Here is a 21,435-nt window from a genome sequence, read left to right as displayed (position 1 = left end):
AGTAGTGCAACCCTCATAGGATTACTGTGAAGATTAAAAGAGATAACGCAAATAAAGCGTTTCGCATAGTAGCTATTACTATTTCTATTAGTAGTAGTATTATCATGGGTCTGAACCCCTCCCCTGACCTGCCAGGGAGAATCAGGAGATAGAAAGGAAGGCTGGGGCTGAGAATTTTCTGCCCCATCACCTGTGCCGGAGGCCAAAGGACAGAGGAGGAGCCGCGTGACTGTCTGAGCTGGCGGGCAGTTTACTGGAGGAGTTCATTTGGTGACTCTGACTCCGAGTTAATTAAGGATGGCCGCTAGGGGTCATTGCCATGGCGACAATTAGGCCGGGAAGGAGCCTCATTAAGGTGAGGTTTTAACAAGGCCTGTTGTTTTTAACTGGAGATCCCATGAAAGAGGTGTTCTTCAGGCTGCTTCCCTTTCTCCCTTCCTGTGTTTTGGATCCATTTCCAGAGTCTCTGAGGAAGAACAAGACAGAATTCTTGGGATCAGTCCCACGAGAAAATCAACAGGTTTCTCTCCCTGGTGCTGCTCTGCACCAGAAAGGAGATCTGGTGGAAGAGGTTTAAGGAGGGAGGGGAGGGTAGAGGCAATGAGGGCAGAGCAGAAGGTGAGGAAGGAGGATTTTATTTGAAATGGAACCGGAAGCCTTTCCTGGAACTTAGAAAAGTTGTTGGTGGAGGGATGGTGTAGACGGAAATGGTGGTGGAAGAGCACCAAGCCTGTTTCTTCAGAGTTGAGGGAGGAAAGGAAGGAAGGGAGGAAGAAAGGCTTCTCTTAATTCCAAGCACTTTTAAAAAGTATGTATTTTTTTTCTTATTTCCATAGTAATATATATGCTTATTGAGAAAAATTAGAAATTTCAGAAAAGTACAGAAAAGAAAATATCCCTGCAGTCCTCCACTCCGACTTAATGACTATTAATGTTTTTGGTAAGATAAGTTGAGCAGAGGCTACAGGAAGCTGAACTGAGGGAAGCAATAGGAGAATGTATATTTTTATGTTTATACCCTTTTCTACTGTTTGAATTTTCATCAGGAGAATGTCAAAACTAAGTTAAAATAGCAGGGACTTCCCTGGTGGTGCAGTTGTTAAGAATCCGCCTGCCAATGGAGGGGACACGGGTTCGATCCCTGGCCTGGGAAAATCCCACATGCCGCGGAGCAACTAAGCCCGTGTGCCACAACTACTGAGCCTGCGCTCTAGAGCCCACGAGGCACAACTACTGAGCTCATGTGCCACAACTACTGACACCCACGCGACTAGATTCCATGCTCTGCAACAAGGGAAGCCACTGCAATGAGAAGCCCACACACCACAACGAAGAGTAGCCCCCACTCACTGCAACTAGAGAAAGCCTGCGCACAGCAACGAAGACCAACGCAGCCAAAAATAAATAAATAAATAAATTTATTAAAATAGCACACAATGCAACACTTCTATACATTGAGATGCAGTGTACATTTTTCTCTAGAAAAATAGTGGTCATAGTGTATCTACAATTTTGAAATCTAAATTTATCACTTCAAGATAACAAGATATCTTGAATGCTTTACCAGAATGTTACGTTTACTTCCTGACTTTTTTTTTTTAAAGCACATTGTAAAATATGCCATCTGTACAAAGGGTAGACAGAAAAGGTAAGTTTCCTAGCTGGTTCCCCACTCCAGAGGCAACCACTGATACCAGTTTCTTTTGTATCTGTCCAGAGACATCCTATGTACATTTTTTCCATGCATCTGTTTTGTTTAACAATGTTAGCACACTATTCACTCTGCTTTGCACCTTACTTTTTTCCCTTTCAAGTGTGTCTTGGAGATAGTCCCATAGCAGCATGCACAGAACAGTCTCATTCTTTTTTAACAGCTGCATTCGATACAATTCTGGACTCCAGTGCATCTCACCAGTACCCTGTCGGTGGACGCTCAGGTTATTGCCACAGATAAGGCTGCCCCGCTATATCTGAGGTTGGAGTTCTAAAGGAGACTTACTAATTCAGAGTATTACACCATTATTTTTAATGGTTTTGTAATATTCCAGAACATAAATGGCCATGACACATTTAACAGTTCGTTATGGTTGAACATTTAAATTGTTGCCATTTTTCACAATGGGCTACCCACGATAGTCCTTGAGGAGCCCACAGTCTGCTGAGGCAGATAGACAAGTGAACAAGCCCGTGTAATAACAATACATTGCATAGCTGCTGTGATGGTGGAGTGTCCAGGAATGGCACAGCACAGCTTGCAGAAGTCAGGGAGGAACCAGGCTGCAAGTGAGAGGAGGGAGGATGTCAGGGCTTTAGGCAGAGGTCCTGAGCTGTGAAGCACTTGGCTGGCTGCTGGAGCTGGGAGTCATTAGGTATGAACAAGAGGTAGTCCTGCCCCTTAAGGGACTCATAGAGGGGTCTTGGATACACTTTCATACCCAGCATTTGGCATAGTGGTCAGTACTTGGTGAATGTTTATGGACAAATGAATAAGTAGAGGATAAAAGGAGAGGAGCTGGGAATGGGAAGAGTCAGATCTGCTCTCATAGAGAGGTTCCTCTGGGAGCCCAGGTGGAATCAGGGTGGCCACATAGACTGCAAACCAGGTGTGGGCGACAGTAGTACTGTTCCCCCATATTCAGTGTCCCTCCCTTCACCGACCCTCCCTGCAGGAGGATTCTACGTCCCAACCCTGGTGAACACAGGCATGGCCATGTGACTTGTTCTGGCCAGGGAAACATGAATGGAAGAGATTTTCCAGGAGCAGCTTTAAGGGATGGTTAGTTTGGGATCTGCCACGTTCTCATTTCTCTCCCTTGGCAATTGTGGGAGTACTGGCTGATATGGAGCTCCCTTCAGCCTGCGTGCCTGAGTGACTATAATGAGTACCTGCAATAGGTATTTAAACACGAGTGAGAAATAAATGATGTGGCTTCAAGCTACTAAGATTTGGGGGGTTGTTTGTTACTGTAGCATAACAGTGCTTATTCTGACTGATACAGAAGGGAACTGGATGGGGTAATTCCCAAGTCCCTTCCAGATGTGCATAACAGGCTGGGATTCTGCCGTGCTGGCTTTTCTGTGGCTTGGGCCTGTGGGTCTACTTTTGGCTTACCCAGTGATACTCAACCTCAAGTTCTTTTAAATACCTAGACTCATGGCCTTTCTGTTAGACCCACTTTGAGCCCCATAAACTTTTCTCAGGTGGAGAGAAACTTATGGCAGAAGTTTGCAGCGGCTGCTGTCCCTTCTGAGATATGGCTCCTGGGGGCCTTTAAGGGTCAGAAATATCAACAGCCATGTTGGGATCAATAGTAAGAGGAGGGTGTATCCTTGCTCACTAGGATTCTCTCTTTCTGAAGGGGAAACTGAGGCCGTAGTGCTACTTTAACCCAAACCCCTCATGCCATTGTACCCAGAAGCTGCCTTCCCAATAGGGACACATCTCACAGAGCTGAAGGTCCAGAAGAAGGATGTCCATGGACATTGTAGCATCAGGGCTCAGTGAGCTCCCCAAGGATTCAGGTCCTCCATCTCCATCCTTCATGTTGGCTTTATCCTCAGGAACATTCCCTCTTCTTGATTACAAGGTGGCTGTTGGTAGTCATCAGGGACATGGGATTGCTTTCCTGCAAGTGAGAAGGTGAGGGAAAACGCTCTACCCAATCCATGGACCTGTACTCCTCACCAGGGCAGATGGCACTGACTGGCTCAGACCAGCTGTTCCCAATCCCATCAGGTCTAGTGCCCCCTTTCCATAACAAGTATTACTATCCTAATGAAATCTGTAGAAAATAGAACCCACTAACAAATATAATTGCAAAAATATCAATGCAATGCCCTAACTGTAAAGGAAAAACAAAAGGAAATGTATAATGAAATAATATGTATTTCAAGATATATCCTCAGTATTTATCAGGTTTTTTAAAAAAATTAATTAAGTTATTTATTTTTGGCTGTGTTGGGTCTTTGTTTCTGTGAGAGGGCTTTCTCTAGTTGCGGAGAGCAGAGGCCACTCTTCATCGCGGTGCGCGGGCCTCTCACTGTCGTGGCCTCTCTTGTTGTAGAGCACAAGCTCCAGACGCGCAGGCTCAGTAGTTGTGGCTCACGGGCCTAGTTGCTCCGCGGCATGTGGGATCTTCCCAGACCAGGGCTCGAACCCGTGTCCCCTGCATTGGCAGGCAGATTCTCAACCACTGCGCCACCAGGGAAGCCCCAGGCATTCTTGATTCTAGAGTATTCTAGAAGACATGATGAAACAATCAGGTGCCTTCACCTGCACAGACCTCCATGAGTATGGCAGTGATGTATGCAGGCAGATACAGATGGATTGTTTTGGTGACTAAAATGCCACTGCTATGTGACTGTGTTGAAATGGTAACTCTTGGAAGATTCTAAACAACACAGAACATAAGCTTCCTCAATGTACACAGTGGTGGTTGTGCTATGGTGTATATTCGATATATATATTAAAGCTGTGCCAAAAAAGCTTTCTGTTAACATGTAAAGTGAGATTAGATCCTAGGCTCAGATTTTTCACCTATGTCTCTGTCCCATGGGACATTTGAAAGTCATGTGGGATTCAGGCCAAAGCTTTGTTCTGTGGAACTTTCAGGGATTCTAGCCCCCACCCCTGCTCACCAAATATTCACAGTGCCCCCATCATCATGACAACCAAAAATGTCTCACAGAAATGTAAATGCCCCTAGGGATACTGCTGCCCTTCTGGAAAACCTCTGGTTGGTCCAATCAGAAATGATTTGTTGGGGGAATTCCCTGGTGGTCCAGTGGTTAGGACTTGTTGCTCTCACTGCCAGGGGCCCAGGTTTGATCCCTGGTCAGGGAACTAAGATGCCACATGCCGCACAATGAGGCCAAACAAACAGAACAGAGCAAAATAAAACAAAAACAGGAGGCAGAAAGACAGGGTAGGCTGGTCCTGCGCCCACTGAGACAGAATGAGTCCTCTCTCCCTGACTTTTTCCAGAACACTCAGATTTGTCCAACTCTTCCTACCATACAGAATCCCTTTCCTGCTACTATCTCAATGGACCTTGCCTCCTGTGGGTTACTTGGCTTTTCAAAAACTAACTTGTAGGAGTTTCCCTGGTGGCGCAGTGGTTGAGAACCCGCCTGCCGGTGCAGGGGACACGGGTTCGTGCCCCGGTCCGGGAAGATCCCACATGCTGTGGAATGGCTGGGCCCGTGAGCCATGACCGCTGAGCCTGCGTGTCCGGAGCCTGTGATCCGCAGAGGGAGAGGCCACAACAGTGAGAGGCCCGCGTACTGCAAAAAAAAAAAAAACCAAAAAAACCCAAAACTCATTTGTAATATATTATAGATACTATTCCTCTTTTTATTTACATTGTTGACATGTTTTCCAATTGTCACTTTACTTTTAACTTCATATGAGGTATTTTTTGCTTGATGTAAGTGTTTAACTTTTATGTAATCAAATCTGGAAATCCATTTCCTTGTGTACATCAGGACTGTGAGGCTGGATGAACTGGAGGTTTTCATGAGCTGACAGGAAGGAGGCCTGCTGGGATGAGGAAACCATGCTACAGAAAGGCCAGCTCACCAGCCTGTGACACAGGCAAATGTCCAGAGGCCTAGACCAAACCTCCCCTCCTCTCCTCTCCCCAGGAGGTGCAGCCATTTTCAGGGCCTGGGATGCGGAGTTCTTCCTGAATCCTACCAGTAATACTTTGGGAGCGATGAATGACTGACAGTTCTGTCTGGGGAAGGCTGAGGGGTCCCTGAAGGTCATCTCCTGGCTTTGGGAGTGGGCGTGCAGGGCAACAGTGGAGCCAAGTGGAGGCCACCGAGGGCTGGGAGGCAGAGGAGGTGGGGTGAGTTTCAGTGCTGCAGCTAACTGGCTGTGTGGCCTTGGAGCAGCCCCTGCCCCTCTCTGGGCTCAGCTTCCTCTTCTGTCCAAGAAGGGGGTTGACGACCATGGTCTCAAGGTTTCCTTTCACTGCAGATATTCCACCACTGCTTCTCCATGTACCCCTCCCTTGAGAGAGCCTCACTGTGGGAGCTGCCTCGTCCTGCCCCTGCTCACACTCCTCATCTTGGGCAGGAGGGGGCCTTTGTGTGAGGATGTCTAGGAGTATCCATAGCCCTAGAAATTTGCTCCTGGCCCAAGATGTGACTTCCCTGGTGCCTGGCTTCAGCCCTGGAGGTACAGAATGGAGGCAGGTCCTACAGGGCTCCCATTGGGCATCCCTTCCCCCCCACATATCAAACCTATTAACACGAATGCACACTGAACATAATTTACTCTATGAGGTACGTGGCAATTGACTTATAGGCACCAGTTCCGTTCTGTAGATATCTGATTAAACATGTGTTCATTTGGTTGTTGCAGTTTTCTTTTAAAAAGCAACACTTTTGTTTTCATGCCCCTTATATTTTTGTAGCCACAGAAAAGCTGATAAGCTGAACCCTGTGCCTGTTGCCAGGCTGGAGACCCCTAGCCCTGTGCTTGCTCCTAACCCCCAGCCCCCCAGCCTCCCAGCCTGGCCCAGGCCCCCTCCATCACTCCTCAGTCTTCTGCAGTTCTCCCTGCTTCCAGTCTCTGTCTCTCCAACTCGCCCTACTCAACACAGCCAAAGTGATCTTAATTTCTTTTCTTTTTGAAAAATATTTATTTATTTGGTTGCACCGGGTCTTAGTTGTGGCACACAGGCTCTTTTAGTTGCAGTACGTGGGATCTAGTTCCCTGACCAGGGGTCAAACCCGGGGCCCCCTGCATTGCCAGTGCAAGTCTTAACCACTGGGCCACCAGGGAAGTCCCTCTTTTTCTTTTTTTAATTATAAATACAATTTTCAATTTAATAATTTTTGTTTAGTTTATTTTTCAGCAAGGTGATTCATTCACATGGCTCAAAATTCAACACGAACAAAATATACACAGTGAAGTTTTCCCTCCCACCCCTGTGCCCAGCCCCCAGTCCTATCCCCAGAGGAAACTACTGTCTATCACTGCTGTATATCTTCTGAAAAATTCTGTGAATACTCAGGAGTGTATGCATACATATTCTTTATTTTTGCTGCCCCCCCCTTTTTTTTTACACAAATGACAGCAGGATACTTTTCTAAGTGCACCTCCAACCGGACCTTTGTGTGGCTTCCTAGTGTCCCGCATCGCAAAGCCCAAACTCTCTAGGCTGGGACTAAAGGCAGTCCGCAACCAGCCCCTCTTCTGACCGCTCCCCAGCGTCCTTGCTCACCTCCAGGCCTGTGCACACCTCTGCCTCCGCTCGGAGCACCCTTATACTGCTCCTGGCTCCTCCTGCTCTTCTTCAGGCCTCAGCTTGCCTGGCTCTGCACGCTGCTCTGGCAGTGTCCCTCCTGCCTATGTGCGCATTCAGCGCCCGCCACGGGCCACTGCCACTCTCTGCTTCCTTGTGTCTCCCCCGCCAGGCTGTGCGATGTTCGGGGACAAGAGCCTGTACCTTACGCATCTGGAATCCCCAGATCCGGACCCGGTGCCTGGCACAGAGAGGGAGCTCCCTCCGCAAATATCGCCCAGTGGGTTCGGAACGGGCTGACAGGCGGGGATCGCTCTGCTACAACGGCACCTCGTGGTAGGCCTCGGAAGTGCAGCAGGAAGGGGACACTGGGGCTAGGGGCGGGGGCTCCAAGACTCCAGATGTCCCCTGAGGTCCGAGTCGGAGACGGTCTCCCGCCCATCCACTCTAGACCCCACCTTGCCCAACGGCGCCCAACCTAGGCAGAGCCCAGTGGGCGGGTGACACGCCTGCCTTTCCATCACCGGGACTGCCCTCGGCTAAGGAGATTTGCCTATCATTGGCTTTGGGCACTTAGAGAGACAGAGAGAGAGAGACAGAGAGAGAGAGACAGAGAGACAGAGAGACAGAGAGAGAGAGAGAGAGAGAGAGAGAGAGCGCGCGAGGGAGGGAGGGAGGGAGGGAGGAGCGTGTGTGTGTGTGTGTGTGATGCACTTGTGCATTTCAGGGCGTAGTTAGCATGTACCCTTAGCCAATACTTAACACCACTCCTATAAGACCAAATTTTATCAGTAACAATCATGAAATGAATAACAATAAATAAACGGCAGGCAGCCAAAATTTTCTTTTACTGAATTTTGTATATAAACTTATGCCATTTCAAAAACAAATAAAATTAAAAATACAATAATCATTATAGTACAAAAAGGGGAAAAATGGATACATACTTTTAAATTACATTATTTTTAAAAGGGGGGAATATATATCTACATAATGGTCTATCTCAGTAATGAATACAATTACATTAGAATTAAATCAGAATAAAAGACTAACTAGTTAAAAAGAAGAAACTTAATTTATAAACAAACTGTTCAAATTCAGTAAAATATTTCCTGTGTAATCTAAAATGTACACTTTCCTAACAAAACTATTATGGCCTCACAACTCACACTCTAATTCACTGTTTTAAATGTTAAATACAAATAAAACTAAGCAATTCAAGTCCTGTTTCTACAATTTCACCATCACAGAGCTAGGGCTAGGCGACACAAACTGCACCTGAAAACACTCAGTTGATTCCAAACACCAGAACTGGATAAGGGGCCAGCTGCATGGAGCTGCAAGTTATTGGGATTAACTTCCATGTAGAACACAGGGTTAATTAAAGGATAAGTAATAAAAAATGTGCTGACTTGAAGCCTACATATTTATTATTAAAGCCAACAGGTTAAGACACAAAAGGACACATGTTATATGATTCCACTTATATGAGAAACCTAGAATAGGTAATTCATAGAAACGGAAAGTAGAAAGAGGTTACCAGGGGCTGGGGAAGGGGGATTGGAAGTTATTGTTTAATGGGTACAAGGTTTCTGATTGGGATGATGAAAGAGTTCTGGAAATAGTGGTGATGATTATACAACATCGTGAATGCACTCAACGCCATTGAACTGTATGCTTAAAAGTGGTTAAAATAGTCACAATAAAAACAGAAAAAATGATTATTTTTATGTTATGTATATTTTACCACAATAAAAATCGTCTGAAACAACCCAACAGGTTAGAATTAACAAAATAATTTGGGGAGGGGGAGAGGAATATCTTATCACTGACGTGGTTAAAGGCCAGTGCAAGGCGGGGGGGAGGGGGGGGAAGCAGACTGAAGGCGTGTTTTACTACGGTTTTCAAGTTCTCTACAGACAAGGTACTTGCCTGACCCCAGGCTGGATCCCTTGGGACAACTTTGTTGTGTTTATCTTCGTGGGTCCAAGGTGTGTTTGTCCCTCTTTTGTGTCTGAGTCTGTGAAGCGTTTGTCTTTGGGTTTCTAATGTGTGTGTGTGTCTCTCTCTTTATGTCTTTTTGTGTGTATATTTGCGTGTCTGTCTACAGTGAGATGATCAGGCACCCATTACAGTGCCTATGATGAGGATCCAACAACTGTTATCTGCTGTGTTTGTGGGTTCTCGTCTTTGTGTCTCCATGGTTCTGATGGTGGTGGGGTTTTGGTGTCTCTGTGTACAAGTTTCTATGTGTGTGTATGGTGTGTGGGGTAGGTACATGGTGACTGTCTCCATCTCTACTCCTCCTCTCTGGCCTGTGTGTGGGGTGCCACAGTGGACGGGCTCATAGGGAGGGCTGCTGCTGCCCCCAAATTTCTGGCTTAGGGTTCCCCCAGAGCTGCACTGGTGGGAGAGGGCACCCCATAGCCTGGCTTTCCCAAAAGCCACACCAAAAAGTCTCTGACATTTTGCCTGAGACGGTCTTCCTAGTGACTCCCAGTCCTTCTAAAGTCCCAGCTAGCCCTGCACTTGCTCATCCACGGACCCCCAAATTGGGCAGTAAGGATTGGACAGCAAACAACCCTGGCAGTGGGCAAACCCTCTTGAGGTCACCTCGGTCCACCCCTTTCACAGAGCTAGGGGCATGAGTCCTTAGGGCAAGTGGCCCAGGAGCCACATGGGACTCCAATCCTGGGTCTGGAGACCCGATGCATGCCCCTCCCCTGGGCCCATCAGTCACCCCTCTGGGCCTGAGTTCCACTACCTTCAAAGTAGGCACAGTAACTCCAGCTGGAATCTCTCCCTCCTTCCAAACACAGCCCTAAGCAGGCTTCATTGCAAGCCCCTTTCAAGGCTAACAGGATGAGCCTTGTGAAAGCTCTTCAGAGCAGTTGATGAATAGGTACGGGGTGGGTGGGGGCCGGAGGCAGTGAGCCAGGCAGGCTGGGAATCCTGTAGCTTCAGAGTCAGGAGGGAGCGGACCCGACTCACAAAGCGTGGGGGGCACACTTCCCTTTCCAACTCTGAGGTTCCCAAGCGGGGGGTAGCGGGAAGCCTCTGCTTCCTGAACAAAGGTTAGTCCCCCTTGCCGCTGATGCTCTTTTGGGAGGCTTGGCTTTGGCCAGCAGGGAAGAAAGGCTCCTTCTCTCTGGGTCGTGGCAGGCCTGGCACAGGACTGCCTGGGAAACAGAGTCCAGTGTCTGGCTCCAATGGGCATTCAGAAGCTCAGGGCCTGGCAGGCTCTGCCAGCTACCAGAAAAAAGGGGCATTGTCCCTTCCTCACCGGAGCCAACGGGTCTTTCCTCCCCTGCTCTTGGGGGCCCAGTGGACTCCCTGCTCCCAGGGTATGCTGGAACCCAGGGGTGGCCACCGTCAGGCACCAAGACCCAGTTCTGAGGGAAGAGGGCTTGGGGTATGGGCTGGGACTCCTGGTTCTCATTCAAGTGCTCGAGTGTGGGGAGAAAGAGTTCTGGATTCAGAACCACCCTCTGAGCTACAAGATGGCCTGACTTGGGGCTGAGGGTGTGTGGGCACCAAGCAGCCGGGACACAGGGCCCCTCAGATGCTTCCGGGGTCCCAGTTCCCATCTGTGTGGTCTGGCACAGCTCTGAAATTCTCCCTACAGACTCCCAAGCTAGCAAGAAGCTACCGAAATCCTTCACGAATCCAGAGCTTTGAGAAGGGCAGCTCTACCTGCACTCCTGAGTTTAGGAAACCTGCGCGCAGATCAGGGAGATGCGGAAGCATCAACCGGACAGCTTGTGTGGATCCCGTGCCCACGGTGGAGACAGCTTTACTGGAAGCTCTGCCTTCGGGGAGTAAGAAAAGCTGATGAAGAATGACACTTCCGTCCTTTCATCCACTAAAAAACAGGTGGCGGGACTTCCCTGGCGGTCCACTGGTTAAGACTCCATGCTTCCAATGCAGGGGGTGCAGGTTTGATCCCTGGTCGGGGAACTAAGATCCCACAAGCCGCGCAGCGCAGCAAAACCAACCAACCAACCAACCAACCAACAAAAGTAGGTGTGTGGACTGGACCCTGGAACAAAGGACATTAGTGGAAAAACTGGTGAAATCCAAATAAGTCTGGAGTTTATATCATCGTATTGTAGAAACGTTAACTTCCTAGTTTTGAAAAATGTACCATGGTTGTATAACGCGTTAATGTTTGGGGAATCTGGATGAAGGGTATACGGAACTCTGTACTACCTGCAATTTTTCTGTAAGTCTAAAGTTATTCCAAAATAAAAAAGGTTATTTTAAAAAAGGCCAGATGGATACTATAGAAGGAGCCCTTATTGTGCACCACTTTCGCCCCAACATACAACGGTTGTTACTAAGAATGCTGGAAGCCTTAGTCTGAACGCTACTTTTGGATAAAACTTATTTAGAATTAATGATCATTCCGCATTCAAACAGGGTCTAAGAAATATAGTTGCCATTTATAGAGCATATCCTATGTGTCGGGGCCTGATACCCATCACCTCATATAATGCACACGCCACCCTACAAGCGTAATTTCTGTACAATCACTGTTTAGAGATGGAGAAACTGTGGTTCAGTGGGTTATAAAGCCCGTTGAGATCACAGAGCCAGAGCTGCAGAGCCCAGGCATGCTGACTCCCGTATCCCATAGTCCCAGGTCCCCAGGGTGAGATTCCTATCTGATAACGCAGTTGGCTAAAGACATGGCTCTTGTGATGTGATTGGCCAGCGGGGGGGACGGCTCAGAAGAGGAGCTGTTTCTAAGCCTCCTGGAGCTTCCCCTGGTTTGCAAACCAGCAACCTCTCAGGGGGTCCATCTCTCATCAGAGGCTGAAGGCCTTTCTGAAGCCCACTCTCATCCGTCAGGAGTTCCTGTTGCTGTCCTGGAAGGCAGCATTTTAGCTCCCCCCCTCGCTCCTGGTGGGGACTCTTCTTGTACTTTCCGGGCCCCTTGGCCAGTGTGTGTGTGTGTAGGGGGCGGGTTCCCTCTGCTTTCATTAAGTCTCAGCACAGCTGCCCAGGCTGTGGGTGACTGGGACCCAGCAGGCCCCCGTGATGGGGCGGCAAGTGAGAGCTGGCTTCCTGGGGCCTCCCCGGGTGTTGAGCAGCGTGGCCACTTCCGAAGGCCCCTTTGTTCGCCCCTTTATCCAGAAGAGTGGCTGCGATTGTATGGGTACAAAGAGCCTGCGGGCCCTGACTTCCCACTCCTGCCTGTGGCTCAGCAGGGAGAGGGTTTCCCAGGCTCCCCTGCGTAAGCCGGAGACTCAGACCTTCTACTTCTGGGTCCCAGACCTGTTCATTCATCTAGCCTGCACTGGCTCCCCTGCCCCCGGGGCCCGGCTATTCACTGGCCACCATCTCCCTGTCCCTCCTGTGCTCACATCGGGACACACACAGCAAGCAGTTCCCGCGCTAAACGCTGGGGGAGACTCCAGGAAGATGCAGCTTCCTCCGTTCAAGTGCTGCAAAGTGTTTTTGGAAGGTTTGCTGACTTGCAGGCAGCTGAGGATGCACTGGGTGTGGGCCTCCCCAAGAAGCAGCTGGAAAGTGGGGTAGGGTGGGGAAGCGGGCCGGAGGCCTGTCTGTGGGGACTTGTACCCACCATGAGCACATGCATGGCTGCCCTGTGCCAGAGGAAGAACAGAGTAAAGAAAGGAAGAGGGGGCTTCCCTGGTGGCGCAGTGGTTGAGAGTCCGCCTGCTGATGCAGGGGACGCGGGTTCGTGCCCCGGTCCGGGAAGATCTCACATGCCGTGGAGCGGCTGTGCCCGTGAGCCATGGCCGCTGAGCCTGGGCGTCCGGAGCCTGTGCTCCGCAGCGGGAGAGGCCACAACAGAGAGAGGCCTGTGTACCTACCGCAAAAAAAAAAAAAAAAGAAAGGAAGAGGAAGGCAGGACATCTTAACCTCCTCCTTTAAGCACTGGTATGCCGAGCCCTGGCCTCACATAATGGTGCTCAGTGCCTCCAGTAGTACCCCTTCCTATAGACAACTAAGCCTGAAAGAAGGAAGTGACTTTCTCAAGGACTCACAGCTCAAAAGTGAAATTTAAGGCCATGGGTCTCTGATCCTTAAGGCCATGCTTTTTACTACAATTCAGGAGAGAGAGCAGGAATGCCAACCAGGGGTCAAACTACACGGCCATGGCCAGAGAGCCTGCTCTGGGGCTGGCTGCTTTGGCCCCATCTGTCCAGAGTACCCAGCCTCAGCGATCCCCTGGGAGTGGCCACCTTTACCTAGTGGGAAGGTTCTGGTCCTTCCAGGAAAGAGCCAGAAAAGCCTTTTACCCTGGTTTGATCTCTTGCCTCTCTGTCTGCCCCTCGCCTCCAAAGAAGAGAAGGGGTACTGCCCCCGGGCGCATGAGCACACCCTGGGCGTGCTCGCGGGGGAAATAATGGCTCGTCTATAGGCCAATGGCTCTCACCTGACCTGTTGTCCTCTAGGTCAGGGGAGGCAGTGACTCAAGGTCTAGTGGTCTGTCCCTGGAATCCAGAAGGGCAGCCGCAGGGGCCAGACTGGACATCAGCCCTCTAGGAAGAGCCTACCATGCCCCACCTCCCACAAGCCAGAAGTCCTTCAGGCATCCCGGTAACTAACTCATTCCTGGTCTCCTCTGCACAGATGGGAGCAGCCCAGCTGAAACTTCCTTCTCATTCCTCCTCTTCTTCTTCTCCTCCCTCCCTCCCTCACTCCTCCCCCTCCCCCCTCCTTCCTCTGCCCTCCCTTCCCCTCTCCCATCTTTCTTTCCTTCTTCCTGCTTCTCATCTCTTTCTTCCTCTCCCTTTCCTTTTCCTCTTCCTCATCCCCTCTCTCCTACACTTTTCTTCTCCTCCTTCTCTCCCTCCTCCACTCTCTCCTACCTCCAAACGTCTCCAGGGGCCCAGGATTTGAAGCTCATAAATGATATAGTCAGCACAGCCTTCCTCTCATCAACCCAGAGTGCCCACAAACCATATAGCTCACACCAGAAGGAGGCCTTGGGTTTCTTCTCCTCCAAGCCCCTCATTTCACAGATGGCCCAGAGACGGGATGCAATTTGCCCAAGGTCACAAAGCCCAGGGCACTAAAGTACTATGTGGCCACTTGTCCATGGGAATAAAAAGAATCATAGCACCTTTTATTGAGCACCTACTAAATTTTAGGTCTTGTGCTAGGCATTTGTACCTATTGCATGATAGCAACCCTTTAGAATAGGTATCACTATTTCCTTTTATTTTGCACCAGGGAGCTGAAACACTGAAAAGTCCAATTACTTGTCTAAGGTCACACAGCGAGGAAGTGGAAGAGCAGAGATTCAAGCCACGTCTGCTCAGACTCTGACCATGAGGTCTGCTAGGATCACCTGCTCCAGCTGTCTCCTGCTTAGGACCCATTGGTCACTGACTCTCTCAGAGATTGCTTGAGACCAAGCAGAGGCCTCTGTGTTATGCTAGACTGTCCTCTGTCAGCCCAGTCCTGCAGCCCCATCACACACCTTGCTCCTGCCGGAGGTGCTGCCATCAGTTCCACCCAGGGACTCTGTCCTGCTTGCTCAGAACTTGCAAATGAGGGCAGAGGAGCATCCTGGGAGAATGGGGGTAGGGGGCTCAGAGCATCTCCCCTTCCATCTGTCTGCCCACCCAGGAGCCCTCCCTCTGAGATGTCACATGAATTCGGCATTGGCAGAAGCCCAGGGCAGAAGAGGGCGTGCAGCCACAGCTGTGGGAAAGAGGCGAGAAGGAGGGAGGCAGGCAGCCAGAGACATCCCCAACCTCTGGCTGCCCCTTGGAGCAGAAGGGGGCCTGTCAGATGTGGGAGGACAAGGACCTAACCCCTGCAGAGGGAAGGCATTAAGCTCAGGCCTCTTGCCAGCCCTAGAGGGCCTGACCCCAGCTGAGCCAGTCTGGGGCAAAGCAGCAGGTTTGCAGGGGAAGCGGGGGTTGCTTGGTCCAGTAACCAGGTTCTTGCCCTTCACATGGTGTCCCCTGCATTCATAGGTCACAGGACGCCTGGGGGTGGGGAATTAAGGGATCCAGGCAGCAGGGAGCCCCTGTTGCTGGCCTGCTGAGCATCCCAGACTAAATGGGTACAAACCTCAGGGCCTGAGAGGAGGAAGAAAACTGGTTCATTTGACAGATGAGGAAACTGAGGTCCAGATAAGGGAAGGGACTTTTGTGGGTTCAAACATTAGACTATAGGCAGTCAGGGCTCTTGACTGTTGGTGGAAAGGATTCAGGGAGGGCCACCAGTGGATCCCTTCCTTGTCCCATACAGGGTCTCCAGCCCAAGAGAGCTCAGAGTCTAGAGGATGCTATCGGGAGACTGGGGGCAACTTCTTCCTGGGACAAGGGCTTGGGTCCAGAATGATCATGGGGGTTCCCTGCAGCACCAGAGCTAACCTACATGGTATCTCCATTTGAATTAGAAAAGAAGACCCATTTCCCTAACACACCCAGACTTTCTGCACCCCAGAGCTGGGTGACCCTGGTAAACTGGCCCCTCTCCACCCCCTGTCTTCTCTTCTAACCGTCACCTCTCTCCACTGCATTTCCTCTCTCTCCTTCTACCCTCCCATTCTCTGAGCTCAGCTGTGCCCCTATCCCCATCGCCCCCAGAAGTCCAAACTCCCCAGCAGGGCTCACACAGGCCTTTTAGGAGCCGGCCTTTCCATCCTTCCACGCGTCGCCTGCTGTAGCTGCACTGAGCTGCTGCAGGGCCCTGAGCAGACCTGCCTCGGCATCTGCTGTTTCTTCTGGCCAGAACTTGGTTCTTCCTTCTTTGCCTGGACTGCTCCTTGGCATGCACCAAGGCTTAGAGGCCCCAGTGGCTGAGTTAGCTGCCCCTCCATCGGGCTTCCCCTTACACGGGCCTTGCCTCACCGCACCCTCACATGATGTGCTGTCTCTCCCCCAGGGGACACAAGGCTTTGGGAGTGGGGGCGGGGCCCATGTGTCCCCTCCCAGCTGCATCCCCGGGTCTAGGCCCATAATACAAATTGCTACTATCTAATGAGTGTAATGAGTGTATCCTGTGTGCAAGATATAGTGGAAAATGCATTACACACACTTCAGCGACTCTTCACCATGACCCTTTGGGTTCTATTACTGATAATTAATAATAAATGCTATTATTAAGCCCATTCCACAGGTGAAGAAACCGAGACCCAGGGAGGTTAGGCACTTTCCTGCCAAGTCTTCTATCACACGCTCCACCTCTTAGAAAATGTGAGGTAAATGAACTGGGTCTGCGTGGAGAGGCAGGGGGGATCTGGGATGCTTCTCTCACCAGAGTGTGGCACCAGGTCCCCGATTCCATCAGGGACTAAGTCCCAGTCCAACGGGCTCCAGGACCTTCTCAAACTAGCGCTGGGTCCTAGCCTCAGCCTTCTCAAGAGATGTGTGAGTCTCATTCCCTGAGCTTCTGGGCTGCTCCTGTGAAATGGACATTGTGGTCCTGCCCTGGCTCCCCGGCATGCTGGTTTGAGGGGCTCAGACAAGATCCTGGATGTGAACGTGCTTTGAAAATGGGAAAGCTTCACACAAACAGAAAGCAGTGTTTGGTATTAAGAAAAGCTACTGGCCTCTCTTTGGCTCCTGCCGCACCCTTGTCCAGGGTCTGGAGCTCCCCAGACTGCTGGGGACAGGGGTGCTTGGGCTGTCTGGGGGTCATCAGTTCCTTCTCCTTGCTGGATCTGGATGCTCCTCTACGACTTTGTGGGAGTGGGTTGGCAGCCTACCAGGAGATGTAGGACAACGGGTTCTAGGCCCTGGGAGGCCCCTTGCAGCTGTGTGCCCTAGAGCAGGGAGCATCAGTTTCCCCAGGTGTAAGATAAACTGTTTTAGGGTTTGTCATGAAGACCAAGTGGGGAAGTGGGTTTAAAATCCAGCCTGCACTCAATCCCCAAGCTGTATGCCCTGCAGGCGCTGCCCAGAGGGGGCGCCTTTTCCTAATTTTCACACAAGACTTGCCTGGGCTGGCAGCTGAGCTGGGGTGCAGGCCCTAACAGGAGAGAGGCAGCCTGGCGTCTGAAACCCTCCAGGACTCCCTGGGGTTAGAGCACTTTTCCAGGCATGGATATTCAGCAGGTCTCTGAGGCAGGAATGAATCTGCGTCCCCAGTTGCCCATGAGGAACCTGGGTAGGTGATGTGTGTGGAGGTGCTGCTGGTAGGCCCCGGGCCCTGGGCTTGATCCACCATGCATCTGCCCCATGGTCTGAGCATCACCTGCAGACATGGCTTCCGGATGCTAGGCCCTCCACTCTATCCTCCAACCCTCCTCTCTTGGAAAGAATGAGACAGATAGTAAAGTTCTATTTCTATCACATTTGCCATTTCCTGGTCTAAGTAAAGAGTGTCAGGAGAGTGACAAGCTAAAAGCTGCTGATTACTGTGGCTTCAAGGCAGTGACCAGTGAAAAGATCCAACATCAGAAATAATGTGGTCCAGCCGGTTTGGGGTGCCCAACCCTGAAATTAATCAGCATTGGAGTAGAGGGATGGTTGGAGAAGATGGGTAAGGGTCTGTGTGCCTACCCCCCAGGAGGTGGAGAACCTGACAGTTAAAGGGACAGACACTCTCCCTCTCCTGGGTGGTGGTGGGGTCTGAGGATGGAGGAGGCAGGGGCCAGGGTAGAGTCACCATGAAACCAGTTTGGGTATTTTGAATTCAAATCCATATTGTGAGTCTGTGCCCCAACCTTTCCCCAGAAATCCCTGGGATTATCATTCAATCCGATTTAGCGGCCTGCCCTCTGGGGGCCTAAATGTTAGAACAGTGAGGCTGATGGACACACACACACACACTCAGACACACACACCCAGAGGCACTTAATCAGTCTGGCAGGAGGGACAGTTTATAGAAGCGATTTCATTTATTTTACTCTCAATATCAAGGAGGCTTTGCAGGGAATAAACCTTTCCTCTAGGTAGGCTGGTAAACTCTGTGACTTGTTTGCAAGCTTATTTTAAACCTATGGTATCATAGCAATAAGGCTAGTTTGGGGCCTGGTTCCAGCTCACACTTATTCTTGACTCATCTGAGTTATTAATTTTGATGGCACTGGTACCATCATGCACACGATCATCTTGATTTGGGTTTCTTGCATTCCTGTGACTGGTCCTGCGCTGGTGGAGCCCCTTTGTTTCTGGGGCTGTTTTCTGGGATTCAGGAGCTGCCAGTCACAGCTCAGGAGGAGGCTTGGATCTGCAGATCCAGAACTCAGGGTCAGGCAGCACTGCCCTCCTTAGAGGTGGGATGGTGCCCTGGCTTCAAGGTGACCAGGGCAGGGAAGATGTCCACATCCCTTGCCACGAGAGCCTCCGGGGCCACAGGGCAGGGGTGGGGAGTAGGCGTGGAGGCTTGGTCTCTTGATCTTTTAGCCCCCTGAGGCCCAGTAAATTAATCCGCTAAAGAGGTTGGGTTGTTTTTTATCTCACTCTCAACACCCACCCCCACCCCCAGTCTCCTTTATACACCCTGGGGGCTGAGAGAACAGACAGGACTAAAACCCACAGAAGGGTCAAAGGGGAAGGCCTGGCAATTAACCTCACATCCTGAGCAGGGTGGGGTCAGGGGTCATTGAGGTGGGGGGAGGGGCTGACCACCAGCTGCCATGCCCAAGAGGAGGCCTCCAGGGGCCCCCACAGGCGGGATTCCAGCCAGGCCCGAGCTGGAGAGAGGAGAGGAAGTTCCAGCTCTCAACCACCCCCTGCACCCTCCACCAGGCCTCCAGGAAGCGTCTTTCTCACTTCGCTCCCACACCACACAGGGCCCATCCTGCTGCCCGCCAGGCCTCTTCCTGGGCTGGGACCCTGCACCCAACCCCATCTTGGAGAGGCAGCTGATTCTCCCCCACCGCCCCTCCCCCCTCTCTACTTTCGGAGGAGAATAACCTGTGATAATTTTTTCTTCTTCTTTCTGGCAACTAATGGACTCCTTAAATAGCAAAAATTGCGGCCTGTAATTAAGATCTTGCTTTTTAAATGATTAATCATTGTAACCCCTTTGAGCAGCATCCTACTTTCCACTCTTCTCACATTGAAATGCAGATCATTGGCAAGGGAGGGAGGTGCTCCCAAGCCACTGAGGAGCAATTAAACCTTCCCAGCTGTCACTCGTCCCGTCTGCCTCCCGGCCTGTCCAGACGCCTTGGAGAGCGCACGGGGCCCTGCTCTGAGTGCCGCACTTGCCAGTGGCCTGGCTGGGGCCTCCGGGAGGGTCTGCCTCCAAGCCTGAACCTGGGTGGCAACGCAAGTGCTCTTGGAAACTCCCGGGAAAGCAGATAACGTTTGCTGAGCACTTTTTAAAAATATATATATATTTATTTATTTATTTGGCTGTGCCGGGTCTTAGTTGTGGCATGCGGGATCTTCATTGCCACGTGCGAGATTTTTTTTTTTTTTAGTTGTGGCATGCATAATCTTTAGTTGCGGCATATGGGGTCTTTAGTTGCGGCATGAGAACTCTTAGTTGCGGCACATGGGGTCTATTTCCCTGACCAGGGATCGAACCTAGGCCCCCTGCATTGGGAGCACGGAGTCTTAGCCACAGGACCACAAAGGAAGTCCCTGCTGAGCACTTCTAATGTGTCCAGCTCTTCAGTAACAAGATCTCATTCAATGTTCACAATAGCCACCTAAGAGAGATGTGAAGGTGGCCCAGAAAATGCTTTGCATTTCTACAAAGCACCACCATTTATCAGCCCAAGAAGTGTTTTCCAAGCCTTTCCTCCCTTTGATACATACATGGACTGACCACATGATTTGGCGATGGTACCTCATTAGCGCTAGGAGACTTGGAAGCCCCACGTCCATACCTGTCATCTTACTCAAGAGATTGCTGGGGCCCAGAGGTTAAGGGAAGTGGCCAAGATCACATATCACACATACAGCACTTAGGAGGATGCCAGGCCCACGGTAGATGCTCATGGATTTGTTCAATGAGTAAACATGGGCAGATGTACTTCTTCCTGTAGGGCTCTGCTGCTGTGTTTTCCAGAACCGACTTGTGTATGTGTGTGTGGTGTTGGTGGTTGGCGTGGGCGTCTCCTCCTTTGTAATGGTTTCAGAGGAAGAGGCAGGGGAGAAAAACAGCAGATACAAGCGTGAGCAGGGCTGCCATGTGTGGTCACGCACTATCCCTGCATGAGAGCACCGGCTGGGAAGGCTGACAGGCCAGCGCCCTGCTGGCCAAGCCACGATGGGTGCGTCTAACTACACAGTGATCTATCCTCACTAAGATCCTATCAGCCACATACTGTGGGTAGGGGGTGACACCCACCCCATGAAGGACAAGATATAGCAAAATGACAAAGGCATATAAGCTTTGGCCCAGCGGTCTCCCTTCTGGGAATTTGTCCTATAGATACGCTCACACTTGTGAGAAATGACTTATGAGCAAGGTTATTTGCTGCAGTGACATCTGTAAAAGCAAAAGGTTGAAACAAGGCAAATGAGCCTCAAGAGAGGACTGATTAATGTCATCCTATGAAGCTGTGTAAAATGAGGGAAAAATCAGAATACAAGTTTGTATGGGCTTGTTTATGTATAAAGAAACTCTGGAAGGATACAAAAAAATGAATAACAGTTATTACCTTTTTAGGGAGTCATGAGAACAGGGCAGATGGGAGACAGGACATGAAGGAGACTTCTCACAGCAAATCTTTTTAGTTTTATACTAGGTGAAAATATCAGCTTTTGCAAAAAATTAAATACGAATGATCTGAAATGCTCTTGGTGGTGTGGTACAGGCTCATACAAATGTCACCACCCCTGTGGGTTCTCTTAGGTGCCCGCTCTTGTGGGAGGTGTAGGTCAGGTGAAACCACCTGTGGCCTGTCTGCAGGGGCAGCCGGGGGTGGAGGTGGTACAGACCTGCAGCTCCCTTTCCTTCCTCAGGGATACCCCCAGCTTCCTTGGCCGCTTACTCAGCTGGTCTCATGTTGGGACTCACCCCATAATCCAGGTATGGGCCCACCTTTGTCTTGCACTTAGGAACATCAGAGTGGTTCAAGGCTTCTGCTCCAGCCGTACGTGACCATGGCACAGGCACACGCACAACCACATACACACAGCCAACAACATGTGCTTGCATGCGCACAGGCACACCTGGGCACATAGGCCTTGCTTGGGCCAATACGCAGGTCGGGGATGCCCCCTCAGCCACAGTCAGGACCAAGGCACTGAGGGGTGGGGAGTGGGAACTCAGAGGGAGGACTGGAAGA

The 21,435-nt window shown here is 50.5% G+C and overlaps 2 long non-coding RNA genes across 3 annotated transcripts in view; one reads left to right on the top strand and one right to left on the bottom strand.

Annotated features, from left to right (window-relative positions):
* LOC132596743 (uncharacterized) overlaps positions 1-11,470 on the top strand; it is a 35,997-nt gene extending 24,527 nt beyond the window's left edge. For both annotated transcript variants that reach the window (XR_009562752.1, XR_009562753.1), the window contains exon 3: positions 10,879-11,470. This is a non-coding gene — a long non-coding RNA (uncharacterized lncRNA). The remainder of the gene's footprint in view (positions 1-10,878) is intronic.
* Positions 1,397-7,553, bottom strand: LOC132596742 (uncharacterized). Its single transcript, XR_009562751.1, has 2 exons — positions 7,233-7,553; positions 1,397-3,626 (listed from the first exon to the last, which is right to left on the bottom strand). It is a non-coding gene; the product is annotated as an uncharacterized lncRNA (long non-coding RNA).
* Positions 11,471-21,435: the final 9,965 nt, after the last annotated feature.

The sequence above is a fragment of the Globicephala melas genome, chromosome 2 (assembly GCF_963455315.2).
Source record: "Globicephala melas chromosome 2, mGloMel1.2, whole genome shotgun sequence".
NCBI classification, from domain to species: Eukaryota; Metazoa; Chordata; class Mammalia; order Artiodactyla; family Delphinidae; genus Globicephala; species Globicephala melas.
The sequence above is the reverse complement of the archived record's forward strand: the minus strand, read 5'-3'. Positions and strand labels throughout refer to the sequence as shown.